The 18,424-nt window shown below is 39.5% G+C and overlaps 1 protein-coding gene across 4 annotated transcripts in view; it reads left to right on the plus strand.

The window, feature by feature from the left end:
- CCDC146 (coiled-coil domain containing 146) overlaps nt 1-18,424 on the plus strand; it is a 164,044-nt gene that overhangs the window by 34,412 nt on the left and 111,208 nt on the right. The window lies entirely within an intron of this gene.

Raw genomic sequence — 18,424 nt, forward strand, 5'->3', positions numbered from 1 at the left:
ATCTGGGTTTTTTTCCCCCATGCCTAAATATACACATACTTGAATATCTTCACCTGGATTACCCCAAAATACCTCAAACTAAACATACTCAGAACTAAATCCATTCTCCTCCTCCTGAACCTAACTCTGCTCCTGGGGTTCTGTCAGTTGGTCCTCTCTCGTAAGTTTCTCTGGAATTTGTGTTTCTCCATTCCTACCACCTCACCAGTTAGAATGCCATTTCTGTGATCAAGATGTGAAGAGAGACTGCGCAGTGGCAGTGGCAATGAGGAAAAAGGAGTGAATACATTTAGGAGAGATATTAAGGAAGTATAAAATTCTGTAGACTTAGTTTCTGAGTGGATGGAGTGGGTAAGGAACAGATTCTAAATTGATGTTTGGCACTCTGATTTAGGAAATCAGCCAAGTTATTGCAGAATACGTGACAGAGTTCAGAAGAAGCAACAGGTCTGAGAAGAATGTCTAGTATGTGGCTCTGAGCCTATGGTGGAAGTCTCTGGCTAGAGGTGTAGACACAGTAGGTTCTTGATGTAGTATTCAGAATGCTTTCTGAAAGAATTGCAACTGGCTACTTATGTATATTTAACGACACAGTCTACCATGGTGTGTTTAAAAAAAAAAGATGCTCCTATTGTTTACCTAATTTCATAGTTGTAAAATTATCTTCTTTATGAGGATATTGACACATTCAAAAGATACTTTATTTTTTATGTATTTTGTTCTCTTACGGCTGGTACCAGATAAATGTTAGATTTTTAAGTAATTTTTTTTTTGAGATAAGGTCTGTCTCTGTAGACCAGACTGAAGTGCAGTGGCAGTCTCAGCCCACTGCAACCGCTACCTTCCCGGCTCAAGCAGTCCTCCTACCTCAGCCTCTCAAGTAGCTGGGACCACAGGCGCATAACACCAGGCCTGCCTAATTTTTGTATTTTATATAGAGATAGGGGTTCACCATGTTGCCCAGGCTGGTCTTAAACTCCTAGGCTCAAGTGATCTGCCCACCTCGACCTCTCAAAATGCTGGGATTACAGATGTGAACCCCTGCACCTGGCCTAAAGTTTGAATTACTAAAGTATTGGTGCTTTGCTGACTCTACTAAAGCTTCATTTATTTTGTATGTTGGACCTTCTATAGAGTTGCTAATGAGCTTCTTGAGATAATTCCTAATGAAATTTCAAATCTTTTTCAAGGAATTAAATAAAATATTTTCTATTTCTTTTATAACTTAAGTAACTGGTTGCAAAGATGAAAAGATAAGAACCCCACCCTCAAAGAACTTACAAAGTAGTTTCAAGTATGTAACCTTAATTTTCATAATGATTCTGTAAGTAATAGGAGTTTTGAGAGATTGTTATTTCCCTCTTAAAGAATCTGGAAGATTGGGACTTGCCCTGGGTTACACATGTGGGTGGAATTTGGAAACCAAATATCCTCCTGCTTTAGCGCACATTGCACTTGACATTCACACATTTAAACACTGCTATTTTAGGTTTTACAATTTGACTTTTAAAGTATGTATTAAAACAAAGATAAATATGTAACACTCTGTTTAAATATTTCTAGTAAGTTTTCCTCTCCTTTCCTTAGTTATCGCCCTTCACTAACAGCTGTACTTATAGACGGTGTTTTTAAAAACTGCTAAGTTTGTTTTATAAACCTTTCTGCAAATCTTGCTATTATTGGCATGTTTTCACTTTTCCTTCAGACATCCAGGCACCCTTGCAAGAATAATTTTTCAAGATTTTCTTTGGCTGTCAAGAATCTTTAAAGAGATGGATAGTTGATTGAACAGTACAGATAGGTTCCACTGTTCCCATATTTTTGTTATTATTGTTTTTACTCTGACAATGGGGTAGAAATTTAAACATCTGTCTATTATGGAAGACCTTGTAATGTACTTAAATATTTGAGATATCAGCATGGCTTAAATACATTTACAAAGATTGAAGATTTACACTAAGATGATAAGAATACAGGCCATATTCTACTTTGCAAAGAAGATTAATGCCCCTCAATTCAGTTAAACTGTACGCTGCAGAAGAGGTCAGGGTAGGAGGGAAGAAGGCACTGCGTTAGAGTGTCCTCCTCTTGGCACCTTTAAAATGATCAACATGGAGATTGGTTCTGGCCGGGAATCTGGGGTATTGTCAGAACAACCCTATCTGAGCAAGCTGTGCTTAGTGGTAAGAGGAAGTCAGAAGGGTGTTGAAAATCGGGGATAGAGAAGAAGAAAATTAAAGAAAAATTGGTCCTTTACCTCCTCACATACAATCCGTGAGATTATCTTCCTTTACTCATTCTGAAAAATCTTTCCTGATCATTTACAATATGCCAGACCCAAGGAATGGGAGGAAAATGCAGCCTCAGTGGCCCATCTGTCCCTCTGTTTGTGTGGTTTATTTGCCCCTCTTCTCCTTTATCTAGTTATTTACTGACGTAATGAGGTCCTAGTTTGTGTATGTGTGTGCATGTGTGTTTAACTATATAGTTTTAATACAGTTTTAATCACCTCTTAATTTTTCATTGATTACTACTGTCATAGCAACTTGAATAAATATTAAAAATAATAATATAAACTTTGGTACGGGCTTTTTAAATAGTCGCTGAAGGGATGCTGCTTTCCAAGATAAGTATTAGGAGAAATAATAGTATTTTCTCCTTTGAGAAATAACATTTTTGAAGGAGAAAGTAAGTTGGCTTCTGAAAGCTCGTAGCTCTTAGTAGTGAATGTGCATCTTGTAAAACAGTACCTTTAGTAATGCAGTAACTATTTTAATACATTGGGGATTAAAGACAGAAGCTTAAGGATTAAAATAGAGAATACTCTTGTCAACAAAAAAATGTATTAACATGTAGGTAGACAGAGGAGAGGGTACTATCATCTGTTGGGTAGATTCCTGGGCAAATAAACAGAAAGGAGTAGGATTGGGAATTTGGCCATCTGGTAACCAGACTTACAGGTAAATGAGTTAAATGTATTAGCAGGAATCAACCCAGAAAAGTTAGCTAAGACAAAGCAGTTGCTAAAGTTTTCATTAGGTAAGCAAGAACAGGTTCTCAATGGTGAAGCTGTGAGATGCAAGCCAGACTGGGAAGTTAAGGAACAGAGTATCAGGGAATCATGTAATAAAATTTATTCAGCTATGAGGCATTTTATTTATTTACATAAAGCTATTTTTAATATGTAAAATATATACATAGTGCAAAATTCAGAAGGTACACAGTAGTAAGCAAAAAGTTAGCCTTCCACCCCATTCTACAATCCAAACTCCCCATCCCAAGAGGCAACCATAATTAGCAATCTTTTATATAGCCTTATAGAACATCTATGCACAAAGAAGTAATTGGTAGTAAAATATACACACTTTTTCACATACATAATTTTTATTTTTTCATTGCTTAGTACTTCCAGGCATGAATGGAACATACGTTTTCAAGTTCCTTATTACAAGACATTTAAGTCATTTCCAATCATCTGCTATTACAGATAATGATAGAGTGACTAACTTTATATATACATCATTTTACACTGGAGTAATCATGTGAGAAGGTCAAATTCCTAATAGTGGGATTGCTGGGTCAGTGGATTCACTCATTTAAAAAAAAAAAAAAAAAAAAAAAAAAAAAAAAAAAAAACCTTTGTGATAAAATGACACTATTTTATCCGTTTTTAACTGTGCCATTTGTGTTAACTATATTCACATTATTGCAAAACTGAAATACTATACCCATTAAGCAACTCCCCAAGTCTCCTTTTTTTCTATTTTTTTTCCATGATTGTGTCTACTTTAGATATATCTCTTGTAAGAAGACTCATACAGTATTTGTCTTTTTATGAATGGTTTATTTCACTTAGCATAATGTCATCAAGGTTCATTCATGTTGTAGCATGTGTCAGAATTCCTCTCCTAAGACAGATTCACTGTGTGTGTATACGTATATATACACACCATATAGATACAATATACCATGTATATGCACCCATATATGTGTCATATGTATATATGCACCACCATACACACACAAAGCCCATATTTTGTTTATTCATCCATTGATGGACACTTGGGTTGCTTCTACCTCTTGGTTATTTTGAATAATGCTTCCATGATGAGGACATGCAAATATCTCTTCAAGATCCTGTTTTAAGGCCAGGTATCATGGCTCACACCTGTAATCCCAACACTTTGGGAGGCAGATTGCTTGAGCCCTGGAGTTCGAGACCAGCCTGGGCAACAAAGTGAAACCCCATCTCTACCAAAAATACAAAAATGAGCTGGGTGTGATGGCATGTGCATGTGGTCCCAGCTACTTGGGAAGCTGAGGTCAGAAGATGGCTTAAGCCCGGGAGGCAGAGATTCCAGTGAGCCGAGATCATGTCACTGCACTCCAGCCAGGATGAGGGTGAGACCTTGTCTCAAAAAAAAAAAAAAAAAAAAAAATTCCTGCTTTAAAAATTTTTGGATGTATACCCAGAAGTGAAATTGCTGAATGATGGGTGATGAGTTTGTATATTTAAAATTTTTGTTTTTATTGCCAAGGTACTCTTTATAGAAATTGTAGCAATTTGTGTTTCTATCTGCAGTAAGTGTCTCTTTACTCATACCAGCACTATGTGCCATCTAACTTTTTGACCATTGTCACTCTGATATGGAAAAGAAAAAGTTATTTTGTCATAGTCTTTTAAAATATTTTTCTTAAAATAAGTGGAATGGAGTTTTTCATATGTTTAAGACTGTTTAAGATATAGTATATTCATAGGAAATTAGAGATACAGGAAGTTACACAGATCAGGAAGTAACTGTCATTGAAATGATAGTTTATTACTCACAGATCCTGAAGGAAGGGACACATCATGTCACCGTGGTGAGTAGACATCACATGGGAAAGTACAGGGATTGGTCAGGAGACTGAGGGAGAGGGCTTCACTATGGGCAAGAGCCTTTATTGTGCCTTTCAAGATAAGGAATAGATGAGGCGGGGATAAGCCGCTTAGGACTGACTAGTTTGAATAATTTCATTGGGCTCTGGGTCCACTCATGAGGGCTCTTCCTAGTGGACCCAGGGAGAGTCTGGAACCTGGCACTGGGGTGATAAAGGTCAGTGGGGGTGTAGAGTCTGGATTAGTTAGTTGGCATTTGAAAAGCGTGCCCTCGGGAGGAGGAGATGAGGAAGGCAGGTGACTCAGACATAATATATTATCAGGTTGTCCAGAACAAGGTGTATGCAGCTCACGTATGTAGGGCAAATGTTACAGCAGCAACTATGCAGAAGCTAGAAATGTAGAGCCTTAGCACATGTAGGGTCTTAGTACAAAGACCCACTTGTAATTATTTTTTGTGTGAATTGTGCTCACATTTTTATTTTTTCTATTGGGAAGTTAAGTATTTTTCTTTTTTCGTGTGAGTGTGTGTGTGTGTGTGTGTGTGTGTGTGTGTGTGTGTGTGTTTGGTGGCTTGGTTTTTGTTGTTGTTGTTGTTTTTTGAGATGGAGACTGAGGCCAGACTGGTCTCAAAATCCGCCCACCTTGGCCTCCCAAAGTGCTTGGGATTACAGGTGTGAGCCACTGCGCCCAGCCAGTTTTTTCTCATGCTGTCATAGGAACTCTATACATTTAGAAAGTAGGCCTTTGTGTACAACATGGACTGCAAAAATCTTCCCATGAGTTTATTGTGTTTTTTTTTTGAGTTTGCTTATGGTGGTTTTTTCTCCAATGTGGAAATTAATTTTTTTATGTGCTCTAATGTATTGACCTTTTCCTTTGCAGCTTCAGGATTTTGTGTCATACCTTGTTTTTTTGCGGTTATAAATATATTTCCTGCGTTTTTCCTTGGTACCTTGATTGTTCGTGTAATCATATTTTCACCTTTGTTTCATCTAGTGTATACATTGGTGTAGGGAAAATAAAAAGGAGGTAGAAGCAACACGGTTAGAACTTAATGCCAATTATTATCTTCTGAGGCAAAATTTCTTTACTTCTTTTCAGCCTATACAATCCAGATGGAGATAAACAGATGCATCTGAGTAGCAAAATACAAAATAAAGAGGCACAAAAATTACCTGACATTAAACCTCAGATTAGGAAGATAGGAACTTTGCTATCTGTAAAGGCTACAACTAAGAATGGACAGGCTCAAAATATCTTAAAACTCAATGGTTTGGAAAGGAAAAAGTAATCTGATCAATGGGAGTTGGGAGAGTGGTTCAGTAAAAATGGGTCTTAGTTCTAGGTTTGTTTGTTGTAGCTGTGTAAACTTCAGCAAGTCATTTAAGTTCTCTGAACCTCATGTTACCCTAATACATTTTTCAGCTCATAATACTTCAGAGATACCTCACGGCCTACCATGATTATTTCACCATCTTTTAAAATTGTTCGTATCACTTTTTCCCAGTGACAGTCTTACACAGACACACTATTTATAAAATAGATTTGAGGCCAGGTGTGGTGGCTCACACCTATAATCCCAGCACTTTGGGAGGCCAAGGCAGGTGGATGGCTTGAACTCAGGAGTTTGAGACCAGCCTGGGCAGCACAGTGAGACTCCATCTCTACCAAAAAAAAAAAAAAAAAAAAACCCTGGTATGGTGGTGCACACCTGTAGTCCCAACTACTAGGGAGGCTGAGGGAGGTGGGATGGCTTGAGCCTGGGAGGCAGAGGTTGCAGTGAGCTGAGTCACACCACTGCACTCTAGCCTGAGTAACAAGGCCAGACCCTGTCTCAAAAAAAAAAAAAAAAAAAAAAAAAAAAAAAGAAAGAAAAAGAAAAAAACAGAAAAAATTTGGATGTGGTGGATATAGAGGTGAGGGATAAAAAGTGAAGCTCCTTGTTCTCTCTCCGTCACCCTATCATCACCACCGACCCCACCTCTCCCAGGCCCTCCACCTCAAGGAACCACTGGAGAAACCCCTGTTCTGTCTAGGTAATTTATGAACTGAATTTATGAACTGAGCCTTCTCCCTCCGACCTTAAAACCCATCTCAACACAGCCTGAAGGAAACAGAAAGCCTTGAAAAGCAATATGGCTGTGCTGAAGTCTCTTTCAGGAAATGGAGGCACGAGTTCCACAGCATATCAAGCAGCAAAACTTCCCGAATTCCTCATAAAAACAGATGCCTCTCCCATATCTCTTTCTTCCCTCTTTTAAAATCTCCTCAGAAACAGGCCTTCCCACCCTCAGGCTATGTATTTCTTCTCTGTATCTTTGTCCATCTTCTTCTTGATATCTTTGGCCATTTCATTATTTTGTAAAGCAGTCTTCAGAGTTCCTTCCACTTTTCCTTCCCACCCAGTATCCCATCATCACCTCATAGGTACAGACACAGCACTGAGCAATTAATAGGTGGCGGAGGAGATTGTAGATACTTGGCTTTGGCTTTTTCTTTGTCTTATTATAAGGATTAAGTGTCACTGTCTTGACCTCACAGTCAAATCCCTCTACAATCTGATCCAGCATTTCTTTCTCCCATGCTCCAGCCAAATTAGATGTATTGTTGTTTTCCTAACTAGCGTCTGGTTTTCCACCCTGCTGATGTCTTTGCTCATCCTGCACCCCGGCCAGGAGTGCTTTCTTCCCTGTTTCTGTGCTTCGGAATTCTACCCATCTTTCAAGGATAGCTTGGATCTCATCTTTTCTCCTGAAGCATCTCCCTTCTGGACAAAATGTGATTACTTCTGCTTCTACAACCTCTCCACATTGTGCTTGCACTTACCTCATGACACTTACCATTTTCTTTCCTGTTTCAAGCTAATTTATAGTAGTTTTAGTAACATTGAGAGCAGGAAGCACATAGTATTTTTTTTTTTTTGAGGCTCCTTGTAAACTCCTAGCTCACTGTTTTGCATATACTTAGGCCAAGATTTTCAAAAGAGCAAATGTACGTAGTAATTAGTAAAGCCCCTCGCTAAAATAATTACACTACTGCTTCGTTATTTTAAAGCAAACTTAAGAAATTTTTTTGAATTTCTGAATGTATTCCTATATCAAGTCAACCTAAGTTCTTAGTGATTTAAATGTTTAGACCCATCATACATCTCTTCCGGTTTTATTTTCCCACCTGAGTCCCCAAAGGGATGTGTGATAGGGAGGCAATGATTTTCAAATTTTTTTGAAAAACAAAAAATCCTTTGCTTCAAGTGAAGCTAAAAATGAAACCTCATGATACAGAATAAAAGCAGAATGATTCCAGTTGAATAGTGTTTCACACACTATACTTTCTCCTAGCTTCTTTCCCAACCCTGCTTCCTTAGGTGTTCTGAAAATATGTGTGCAGGAGCTTAGGGCCTCTGGGGACACTGTTGCTGAGTTGCTGCTCAACTCTTAACAGCTTAGCATGTTAAATACCAGCCCTGCTTTCATCATGAAAGTATTGCTCTTTCCTATCCAACTTTCATAATTATCCATGATATCAGGACCTTTCTAGGTTTCTAATAGTTGGTTTGATCAGGTTGAAAAAATTTACGTCATATAGGATAGAAATTTAAAAGTCACCATCACCAATACAATTTACTTGTAAATGACACATTCTAAAAGAATTATTTTATCTAACAAATGAAAATAAGGACGTTGCTGTTTACACAAAATGTCTGGCTTCCAAAGAACTTGCAAAGTGCTTTGTACTTAAGCAGAATTTGTTCATCAGCAAATTCTGCCATGTAACCATGGGAGTAAAATCGTGTTTGGAGAGCGTAGAAACTTGTTTGCCCTTTCTGTCAGGGTTCTTGTAAATTTTGACTTAGCTGCAGGAAGAAAATAATTTTTAACCACTAGGTTAAGTAAGGAATTAACACACTTGAAAATATATTAATTTTTGAAATATCTCCTATTAGCAAAATATCATAAAATTGTTTTGATAAAGTATAAAAAGAGATGTTTTACCTTAAGCTGAGATACCATGTGAATCATTTTCTATTTCCTGGATTCACATAGAAAGTCATAGAAGGGATGATACTGAGGTTTACTATGTATCTTTATTACCCACGGAAAATTAGTCCACTTCTTGACAAAGCATGTCAGGACAACCGAAAAGGGATAATTATCTGCAAATGATAAACAGTTTGTAGCTAACAGAGGCTTTTTTTTTTTCCAGGGAAAACTTTTAGTGAGTATAAAGCATTGCCTTCTTATTGCAGCATTAATCATAGCAAACAGAGATGACATTGGAAATGCTCCTAGGGAAGTGTCCAGCACATGGTTGGCACTGAGCAAGTGACAGCTGTTTATCATTATTAGTATGCAAAAACAAGAATCTCTAAACAAAAATTAAAACAGGTTATTTAGAGTCACTGAGAAAAAATATGGTATTATATTACTGAATGGGACGGAAATATAAGCAAATAATTTTGTGGAGCCTTTAGTAAACTTTTAAACATAAACACAAATTGCTTGCCTCTTGTAGAAAATGGCAAAGTGATACGGTCTTGCTGTGACCCCATCCAAATCTCATCTTGAATTGTAGCTCCCATAATTCCCACATGTCACAAGAGGAACCTGGTGGGAGGTAATTGAATCGTGGGGGGAGGTCTTTCCTCTGCTGTTCTCGTGATAGTGAATTGGTCTCGTGAGATCTGATGGCTTTATAAACGGGAGGTCCCTGCATGAGCTCTCTCTCACCCGCCACCATGTAAGAAATCCCTTTGCTCTTCCTTCATCTTCCACCATGATGGTGAGGCCTCCCTAACTATGTAGAACTGTGAGTCGGTTAAGCCTCTTTCCTTTATAAATTACCCAGTCTCCAGTATGTATTTATTAGCAGTGTGAGAACAGACCAATACAGAAAGCAAGCCAATTTTCAGAGATGAGAACCAAACGGATCCTCTGTGTTCACAGATATGCTGTACTTTGTATAAGGTCTTTTGTAATAGAGAAACAATTCATCATAAACAGTATCATTCCCCTTAATTACTCAGAAATTACTTGAGAGCTTAGAAAGTTACTGTTTTGAAAAAGTCTTATTCAAAATAATATGCGTATAGCACCACACTATTTATTCACATAGCAGGCAAATAGTAAATATTTATTGGATTCCAATAGTAATATCAGTTATTTTGAGGAGCTAAGACAAAAAAGTCTTGTGTATTTATTTTGAAATGCGATTATTTTCTTTTAAAAGGAGAGTATAGGCCAGCCGAAGTAGCTCATGCCTATAATCAGAACACATTGGGAGGCCAAGGTGAACAGATTGCTTAAGCCTAGGAGTTTGAGATCAGCCTGGGCAATGTAGGGAGACCCCATCTCTACAAAAAATTTGTTGACCCTGGTGACGCATGGCTGTAGTCCCAGCTACTCAGGAGGCTGAGGCAGGATTATCACTTGAATCTGGGAGGTCAAGGCTGCAGCGAGCTGTGTTCGCACCACTGCGCCCCGGCCTGGGCAATGAAGTGAGACCCTGTCTCAAAAAAAAGAGTATCCTCAGAGATAAGTATAGATTTCTTTCTGAAATGACTAATAAAATACAGGTCTTCTTGAGAGACCATTGTATTTTTAAGAACATGCAGACTACCAGGTAGCCAGAGTATGATTTTCATTTGTTTTTTTACCTCCGAGAGTTGAGGTGAGTAAGATGCAGAGGCAGGACTGAACACGGGCACGGGGACAGCAGGCAGGCTGCTCACCTGAGAGAGAATTTGTCAAGGAGTAGAAATAGCAAAGTCTGAAAAGGTGAAGAGGAACCATGCTATGAGAGTATAGAAAAGAAGAAACGTAGTAAAGAAGGAACAGTTCAAGGAATAACAGCAGCATTGATAGCACAGAATTTGTTGTGGGGTATTAAAGAAATTCAGGTTTTATTATCGAAAGTTACGTTATATAACATTGCTTAAAACTGGCTAGCTATTGACCCATAGCAATTTCTGTCGTACTGTTTTTTGACTACATGTAAGAGCTGCATATCTACTTTCTTTTGATGGTCACATGTTGTATGTTATATATTATAGCATGTATGTTATAAATAACATGTATAAGCATGTATGTGCCTCATATGTCCATCCACAAGGGTAACCTACCCATATGCATAGAATTACATTCACTTCAACCTGCAGCTGGACCTATTAGTGAAAATTGCCAGCCAGATTCATTTATAACCATTCCATGTTAAGACTTTGAAAGCTACTAAAAATAGGAGATATAGGTTACTTCTAACTAGGATAACTTTGTGAAAACATTTGTGAAAGAGTAAGGTTTTTGTTTGTTTGTTTGTGTTTTATTTTATTTTATTTTTTTGTAGAAAGTGATTTATTTAGAGAGAAAAAAAGGAGAAGGAGAGAGAAACAGCTAACTCTCACACTGAGAAAGGAAACCGGTCTCTTACTGAGTGAGAAGGTTCCCAGAGGGGGAAAACCAGAGAAGGAAATCTCCTTTCACACTGAGTGAGAGAATCCAGAATAGAGAGAGATGGAGTTTAGGAGGGGAAGGCAGGCTTCCATGAGAGAGTGTGGGAGGGGACTCCAGAGGGGAAATCCAGGAGACAGAAAGGTGGTGTTCCCACTTTTGTCAAAGGGAGTGTTCGTGGAAGGGGACCCAAACGTGGAGTCCTGAAAGAGTAAGTTTTAAGATCATTAATGTCAAGGGGTGGAGCAAGATGGCCGAATTGAAGGCTCCACCAATAGTTTCCCTGACAGGGATGCCAACTTAACAACTATCTACAAAAAAGGAAGCTTCATAATTACCCCATATCAGGCTAGTTTTCACAGCACCTGGTTTTAACTTCATAGTGCCGAACGAGGCACTGAAGAGAATAGGAAAGACAGTGTTGAATCACAAACACTGCCCCTCCCCAATCCTCCAGCAGTGGCTACATGGCAGAGAGAATCTATACACTTGAAAGACAGGGAGAGTACAGGGATGATGAGACATCAGGTTGAACTCAGTGCTGCCCTCTCACAGCAGAAAGCAAAACTAGGCTGAACTCAGCTGACACCTGCCCATGAAGGGAGTATTTAAAGCAGCCCTAGCCAGAGGGAAGCGGCCCATCCCAATGGTGGGAACTTGAGTTCCAGCAAGATTCCTCAAGAAACTAAAAATAAAGCTACCATATGACCAAGCAATCCCACTGCTGGGTATATACCCAAAAGAAAGGAAATCAGTATAGCAAAGAGACATCTGCACTCCCGTATTTATTGTAGCACTATTCACAATAGCCCAGCTTTGGATACAACCTAAGTGTCCATTCACAGGTGAATGAAGAAAATGTAGTACATATACACTATGGAGTACTATGCAGCCATAAAAAAGAATAAGATTCCGCCATTTAAGCAACAACATGGATGGAACTGTAGGTCATTATGTTAAGTTAAATAAGCCAGGCAAAGAAAACTTTGCATGTTCTCACTTATTTGTGGGAGATAAAAATTAAAATAATTGAAATCATGGAAATAGCAAGTAGAAGGATGGTTACAAGAGGCCGGAAAGGGTAGTGGGGAGGGTAGGGGGAAGTGAGGATGATTAATGAGTACAAAATAAAAAGAATGAATGAGACCTAGTATTCGCTAGAACAACAGGGGGACTACAGTCAGAAATAATTTAATTGTACACTTTAAAATAACCAAAAGAGGATAATTGAATTGTTTGTAACACAAAGGATAAATGCTTGATGGGATGACTGCCTCTAATAAAAGAAACACTTCATCCAAATTAAATTTAAAGGACTTTAATTGCGCAGTGAACAATTAGCAAATCTGGCAGCCCCCAAAATCACAGCAGATTCACAGAGACTCCAGGAGTGCCTTGTGGTCCGAACAAATTGGCAGACAAAAATGGTAAAGTGACATACAGAAATGGAAAGTGAGGTACAGAAACAGTGAGATTGGTTACAGCTCGGCGTTTGCCTTGAGTGCAGTTTGAACACTCAGCAGTCTGTGAGTGGTTGAAGTATGGCCGCTGGGATTGGCCAACGCTCAGCTATTGTTACAGGTGCATACTATTAAGTCAGGTTTTCAATTTTGCCTGACTGTTAAGGTAGGTTACTGTTCATCCAGACTGTTAAGGTAGGTTACTGTTCATCCACCAGGACATACATGTAGAAGTAGAGAGTTCTTCTCAGGCCATAGTTTGCTTTAACAATTCTCCCCTTTTGGTCATTTTCTCAATTCTGAGAGACAGATGTTACTTAAAACCTTAGTCATTGATGTTACTATAACTATCATAAATGTACTTACATAGTTTTGAAAGCCACTGGGAAAGAGAACAGTGGGTTTTTCAAGGTGGGAATAAGGACTGAGTAGAGGGTACCTCCTTGCGCTGGAACATCCTGTGTACAGTGGAAAAAACAAAACCTGGTCTGTTCTAGGATCTATGTGTTATCTTAAAGCCTTAATTTATGACACATTTAGCATGAGTGAGTCCATTTTAGTTCGGTTTGGCTTATTGTGGCCTAGGGCATAAACTCAGTTCAAAATAATGGCCTCCCATAATTTTGTTTTAAAAACATTCCTCCTTTTTGGCCAGGTTCTCACTTAGGTGAGGATGTGACCAAAGCTTTGGGCCTTAGCACCACTTTTAGTTACCATCATTTTGGGTTTCCCGTCCCAACATGTCATTCATAAGTTACAGTGTCCTCATGGTCCCACATTTCTTTCAGCTTCCGTCATTCCAGTTAAAGAGAGACCATTTGATGTCCTACAGATGGCTGCAGGCACACATTTAAATACTTTGAGAGAATACAGCGCACCAGGGAGACTTTTTTTCTTTTCTTTGAGACGGAGTCTCGCTCTGACACCAGCCTGGAGTGCAGTGGCACCATCTTGGCTCACTGCAACCTCCACCTCCCAGTTCAAGTGATTCTTTGGCCTCAGCCTCCTGATGAGCTGGGACAACAGGTGCGTGTCACTGTGCCTGGCAAATTTTTTTATTTTTTTCATAGAGACTGGATTTCACCATGTTGGTCAGGATGGTCTTGATCTCTTGACCTTGTGATTCGCCTGCCTCAGTCTCCCAAAGTGCTGGGACTACAGGGCATGAGCCACCGTACCTGGCCCAGGGAGACTATTATTATGACTAATGGGAGGATAATACCAACAGTTTGGAGTACACTTACCCATGGTCCCCATAAACCAAACCATGTAAAATTAGATTTAAAAATGAGCTAGAGGGAGCGTCTACTTGCTTGACTAAGCGGTCTTTTCATTAATCCCCTAGAACTGAATTTTTATAATCTACATTTGTTGTATACCTAACTTAATAGCATGTGCCCATAACAATAGCTGAGTTCTGGCGTATCCCAGGGGCCATACCTCAACCACTCAGAGTGCTGAGAGTTCAAACTGCATTCAAAATAAAACAAACAGTGAGCTGTAACCAGTCTTGCTGTTTCTGTACCTCGCTGCTAATTCCTGTAGATCATTTTGCCTTTTTTGTCTATAAACTTGTTCTGACCATGAGGCATCCCTGGAGTCCCTGTGAATCTGCTGTGATTCTGGGTACTGCCCAATTTGCAAATTGTTTGTTGCTCAATTAAGCTCTTTTAAATTTAACTCGGATGAAGTTTTTCTTTTATCACCCCATTTACTCTGGTGTGATTATTATGCATTGCATGCCTCTATCAAAATATCTCATGTAGCCCATAAATATATATACCTACTGTGTACCCACAATTTTTAAAAAAGATCATTAGTGGAAAAGGGGAGTAAAACTAGTCTCTGCCCAACTAAAGGTTTATAATCATAGCAAACAGTACTCTAATGAATTTAAATGACTATAAATGATTCCTCAAACTTGGGCAGCACATTGCTAATGAATAAAAAGGTGTTTTGGTCTGTGGCCTAGTTCATTTTCTTTTGCTATATGTGTTTATACCTACATAAACACAGGTATATGTAGATAAACACACAAACACACGTGCACTGTAATTGCATCACAACACCCCACTCTCCTAAGGTGGTATCTTGAAGAAGATGCAATATTTGAGGCTTCCTCAGTCTTCACCTCCTTATTTCACTGTCAAGTGTCTTCCTAAGTCAAAAGAAAAATTTTGTAGAATCCCATTGTGTAATGTCATGATGACTTTTTAAGACATCCAGTAATACAACAAAAATACCATTGCTGGCAGAAGCAAGGAAAAGCAAATCTATATCTAACATAATCTAAAATAAGTATCTATTCCAATGGGAATGAATCTCTGCCCTCTCCATAAAATGTCACTGGCACCTCTCAAACGACATGGTACAGGGCAGATAGTGGGACACACATGTGCTGGCTCCTCCTCATCTCCAGCTTCTACAAGGCCAGCTTATCCCAGGGATCTCTCTGTAAAAGTCTGTTCCACATAAACTTATTTACTAGCTTATCTTTGCTAATCCCATGGATTCATTACCATCTGTATTCCAGCATTTCTCAAATGTATTTCTGAGCCCTAGATGTCTTTCCTGAACTTCAGACTAATATTCTAATGGCTAAATCCACTTGGATATCTTTGAAGTTGCAATGTTCAAAACTTGTGATTCCAGCTCCCCACCCCGCTTTATTCTACTGCTCACACACTTCCCAGACAGGCTTCCCCTGCAGACTCCCCCATTTCTGTTCATGACAGCTCCATCCTTCACAGCTGCTCAGGCTAAAGTCTTGTGGTTTTCCATAATACCTCTAATTGTTATTATCTACCACTGGCTGACCTTTGATCAACAAATTTTGTCACCTCTACCTTCAAAATAGATGTGCCTCACTGCAGCCTTTCATCGTGCTTTTATCATCACTTACCGAGAATATTGCAAGCATTACAAACTGACGGACGTCCTTGCTTCAATCCTTGTTTCCCTACAGTCTACTTTCTGCTTGGCAACAAAAGCAACCCCTTTAAAACTGGCTAAGATCATGTCTTTCCCCTGCTCAAAACCCTTATGGCTCTTATCTACTCAGAATAAAGGCACAATCCTTACCATGGCTTAAAGGCCTCAGGGACCCAGCATGCCGCTTCTATCCCTTGTTCATCCCCAGCCACCCAAGCTGTCTCTGAACTTACCTCCTACACTCTCACCACCCCAGGCCCTCTGCTGTTTCACACAGACCTCTTTGCTGACCTTCAAACATGCTGTCCACTATCCCAGACTCTGGGCTTTTGCACCTAATGTTCCCTTTGCTTGAAACACACTTATCCCAGGCATCTGCCTGGCTTACACTCTCATATCTTTAGGCCTCTGTTCAAATTTTACCAGCACACACAGGCCTCTCCTGACCACTCTATAGAAAACAGCACCCCCTTTCCTAGCACTCCTTTATTCTCCTTAATTTTTCATGGTATTTAGCATGTATTTATTTGTCTCCTCTGATAAATATTTACACTGTGTATTTATTTGTCTACTACCCACTCCGCGAGTGTAAGATTTTTGTCTTTGTTGGATACTGACATACCTCCAGCCTCCTAGAAGACTGTCTGACACATGGTGTGAACTCAGTAAATACTTAATGAAGGAATTAAGGCTACATTTACCCCAGCATTTCTATCTCCATAAGTCTCTGACTTCTAAGACGTTTCTGGCTTCTCAACTTTTGTTAGCATGAGCTGCTATTGAATGTGCTGAGAATTTGTTTTAACTAAGCGAGCAAACTATTAGACTCACACATGTCTGCTCAAGCTAGCCTGTTGAATCTATACTTCGTGGTAAATATGCCTATGCCGGTAAATTCGGTCACATCTAAAATTTTTTCTCCTTCCTTAGTCAGGCAACTTCAGTCTCTCTCCACGTGTCTTCTCCAGCCTTCTTGTGATATAAGTTAGCGAAGTTGTGCAAAGGCTTCTCCTTGCATTTGACTTTAGAATTGAATCATTGTGTGCCCTGATGAAGGAGCCGAAGGGAGAATTAGGAGTGTTCCCTCAGGAAAGAAAGCAAGAGTGCCTTCCAGCCAGAGAACGTCATCACTTTCAGGGGAGGGACCACTTCAAAAAGCAAGGCGGCCCAGTCATGTTTGGGAATTCAGGATATTCCAGGTTTCCCAAGTATACTCATTTCCTCTCATTTCCACTTCTTTCCAATCAGTTAACAAAGGAGAGCAGGCAAGCCTATGACACTGTGATCTGGCAATGCACAGAATGAAATTAAAGTTTGGAATTGGCCACCTTGGCCTGTTATCTCTGGGGAAAGGGACAGGTTTGAAATTGAAGGTGGTTTGTGAAGGAATCTTTAATCTGTGACTTTTTAGAAAATTAAGGGATTCATGGATTTTATTTTAAAATTAATTTTAAAATTATAGAAGAAGTAGTATGAAAAATACTGCCTTTTTCTTCAGGAATGCAGTAGTTGGAAAAATCACTATTGGGCAGGTACAGCAATATGCCTCTGTGTGACATGTCCCCACAGACATGTTCCTAGAACCCCTTCTAAAAGTTTGCCACTGTTACATTCCCAGTCCTGTAGCATACAGTAAGTCCTCGCTTAACATCCTGGATAGGTTCTTGGAAACAAATTGGTTTTGCTACACGGTATGTTGGTTTAATGTTGCTGTTTCCAAGAACCTATCAACAGTGTTAAGGGAGGACTTACTGCGTTTGATCCTGTCTTGCCATTTTCTCCCTGGCTACAATTGCTTCTCACCTATGTTTACAATCTCTCAAATCCTCAGGTTTGACACTACCCACTACTTTCCTAATTATAACTGTGGCTTCTTTAGACTACAGCTGTTTCTCCATGGCAACATATTATTAACCACTTTGAATAACAATACTACTGTCTCAAATTTCCTTTACTCCTATTCAGACAGATTGATTTCAGGATAGAATTTAGAAGATACTGAATAATATATAATAAGGAATATATAGGATGGCATAGGATCAAGGAGAAGCGCCAGGACCCCATGTACTGTCATCAGGGAACTCTGCCTATAAGAGATAACTATTTAGGATGATGATTTTTTTTTTTTTCTTTTGGAGATGGAGTCTTGCTCTGTTGCCCAGGCTGGAGTGCAGTGGCACAATCTCAGCTCATAGCAACCTCCATCTCCCAAGTTAAAGCAATTCTCCTGTCTCAGCTTCCTGAGTAGCTGAGACAACAGGTGTGAGCCACAACACCGAGTAATTTTTGTATTTTTAGTAGAGACAGGGTTTCACCATGTTGGCCAGGCTGGTCTTGAACTCCTGACCTCAGGTGATCCACCTACCTTGGCCTCCCAAAGTGCTGGGATTACAAGCATAGGATTACCAGCCAATGATGATGTTTTCTTTGTAAAAAAAAAAATATGTTCGGCCAGGCGCAGTGGCTCACGCCTATAGTCCCAGCACTTTGGGAGGCTGAGGCGGGTGGATCACGAGGTCAAGATATCGAGACCATCCTGGCCAACATGGTGAAACCCCGTGTCTACTAAAAATACAAAAGTTAGCTGGGCGTGGTAGTGCACACCTAAAGTTCCAGCTACTCAGGAGGCTGAGGCAAGAGAATTGCTTGAAACCGGGATGCGGAGGTTGCAATGACCCAAGGTCACTCCACTGTACTCCAGCCTGGGT

This window comes from Saimiri boliviensis, chromosome 10 (assembly GCF_048565385.1).
Source record: "Saimiri boliviensis isolate mSaiBol1 chromosome 10, mSaiBol1.pri, whole genome shotgun sequence".
Lineage (NCBI taxonomy): Eukaryota > Metazoa > Chordata > Mammalia > Primates > Cebidae > Saimiri > Saimiri boliviensis.